The sequence below is a fragment of the Lactuca sativa genome, chromosome 1 (assembly GCF_002870075.4).
Source record: "Lactuca sativa cultivar Salinas chromosome 1, Lsat_Salinas_v11, whole genome shotgun sequence".
Classification (NCBI taxonomy): domain Eukaryota; kingdom Viridiplantae; phylum Streptophyta; class Magnoliopsida; order Asterales; family Asteraceae; genus Lactuca; species Lactuca sativa.
Genome location: NC_056623.2, coordinates 173,189,268 through 173,192,175, shown reverse-complemented (window position 1 = coordinate 173,192,175; position 2,908 = coordinate 173,189,268).

Genomic DNA, 2,908 nt, shown 5'->3' with positions numbered 1-2,908 from the left:
TAAAAACACTCTGACCAAGAGTTTATACTTTAAATAGTAAAATATTTAAATAAGTATACGTGCTGCATTCATACTAGAATCAGTGTCACTAGGACAGTACAAAAGAATTACGATTGTTGGGCAACACAAGTGGGCTTAGAGACATATGGTCAAAACTGGGAAGATATAGCCTGATCGCCTATATTATCCGAGGGTTGACTAGCATGTGCCTAAGTTTAATTGTGTGGTTACAACAATGCTAAAATCTTACCAACCCTACCACAATGAGAACAATAGAACATAACATTAAAATTTAAAATACTATAGGAGTATTTGGTGTTACTATAAGTACTTTATATTTGAGAATTAAAACGGGATCTTCATTGCTAAGTTGATAGTTTCTAAGTGGATACACTAAGGCTACATGTAATTAGGATGTTATAGACTTAGAATCAGTGATAATTTTGCCTTACCCCTATTCTGTGTGAATTTGGAAATAAGGTCACTTATTCGAAGGTCTATCCTGTTTAGATTACACATAGCTGGTATGCACTTCACAAATAGCGATGTAACTAATGAAGGTTTTCTAAAATAATTATCTAGATAGTTCGTCTAATAATTATCCTCTTACCCTAAATTCTCCCATAGAAATCATAGCTGGACTCCATCCCCTTGACAACCAATATCTTCTGAATGAAGTGATAGCTGGTTGGTTTGGAGAAGAACCAAAGAATGATCATCCTATCCCCTTGGATGATCACCGTGATGAAGACTTTTCGTATGATGCTAACTCCGAACCAGAGGTTGAGAACCTACCCCAAGCAACTCCTTTCTAATTCCTAACCCTCGTCCGACTTTTCATGGCCCGACCCTGAGTGAGTGGAATGCTTGGAAACAGGGAGCCAAGGACAAGATCAGTTTATGCTATTTGATGGCGACCGAAGCTTTTACGACTTGAGCAATGGGGGCTCAGCAGATAGAGTCTTGCCAATCTTGGGCCGCAGAGAGGCCCGAAATGAGATTCAAGGCAGGACAACCCTACATCAGATTACAGAAGTAGTGGCCTATGCTAGAATGCATACCCTCCACACCATTCATCTAGAATATACTCACGAGAGATCAGTGAGAAACCATGAAACCCTGTTGCAAGCACTGGCTGAATCACGAGCCGAAGTCATAGAGCTCCGAGTACGCCAGATGGTGTGCGAAAGACACCTACTTGACATGGAACGTCAATTGGTTGAACTAAGAGTTCACCAGAGGGATGATCGTCGCCAGTAGTAGACGCTTTACTTTATTTCCCTTATAAAAAGAAATCGTGTTTTTCTGTCTATGCCAAATATGGCATTTTCTATGAAATTATCTGGTACCGTAAGTACTTTAGTTAGGTCTTTATGCTGTCAGGAACTATCTTCTGTGGATATGATGTGAGACCTTTAAAAGGTCATTTTCTAGAATCCTTACATCGTGAATATCAAAGATATTGACAGCCGGCTAACTTCTGTGTAATTCTTCATCCAAGTAATTTTATTTTTACTTTCATTGGAGTCTATCTGAATCATACTTTAGTCAAGTCGTTGGACTATGGTGATTTATCTCCAGAGGCATTTCCAAGTCTCTTTCAGTGGTTGGATCTTGTTATTCACCAACCCACAATACCTCAGCTCGAACGACAAACGTCTTGAGACCATTCTACGAACATACTCCCATTCCGTACTAGGACTGCATCATAGGGATAATCATGTTGCCAAAGAAAGACGAGCAACCCATCAACCAAGCACCAACCCTCCAGATTGATGCAGCTACCTTTCAAGCTGCAGTGTCGGCTGCCGTGTCAGCTATTCTGACCCACCTTCACGCTAACGATGCGAATGTTAGCGGAGCTGTTAACAACAATGCCACACTAGGTGACAATCCAGTACCTCGACAAGCAACAAACTACCACAATACCCCGAGTGCCAGGACCAAGAGTAACAAACGGAAGTTTTGGGATAGAAAGAAGGACAAATCACGAAGAGGAACGAACAAGAAAAAACCATCGATAACGACCTTCACAGCTACTACATCTGTACCTCCTACTACCATTCCTTCTGGTGTCCCAATTGTCCCTACACCAGCCAGGAAATATGCCGGAAACCTACCAAAATGCTACAAGTGTAGCTTTCATCATCTGGGTAGTTGCCGTCCGTTACACTGTTTTAGGTGCAACAGGAATGGACATACTACCAGCTGCTGCAGGATTCTGATTCAACACATGACGTCAACCACCAATGTCCAAACCTCTCAGATATGCGCTCTATGTGGCGCCATGGGACACTTCAAGAGGGACTGTCCAGCAGAGAAGGACAACAACAAACCTGACGGAGTTTGATCGCATGGTGGAAAGAGACGGTTAAGGACCCTAATATAGTATAGGTTCCCTCCAAATCGTCAATTTTGTAAGATCAAAAACATGTTTAAAACTAGTGCAACTAGAGTCTTACCTTTTGCGTGATCCTATCTTTATAGGAATTCTCGTGCTGCGTATGCTTGTCTTTTGTAGTATATCTTATTCGCAGCAATAGTCCTGTGGTAAATCTAAAGTACTGTAACTCTTGTTCATGGTTGCACGGTTGCGTTTAGTCTGTAAACGTCTTATATTCGAATCTAATGTCTTTAAGTTTCTATATGATTCCGACATTATCATACGACTCGATTTAATTTGATCCTCACAAAAACAGCTTCATACGTACATCTCTTTCTTCTAGATCACTTTTCCAGCGAAACATCAGAACAACGAAGTACTCATTCCAGGAGTACCTCTTAGTTATTTTCTTTCTGAAGAAATCCCCGAAGTACTCTTTCCAGGAGTACCTCTTAGTTATTTTTCTTTCCAAAGAAATCCCCGAAGTACCACTCGTGCAGTACGTCAAGTCCAATCCAAGGATTC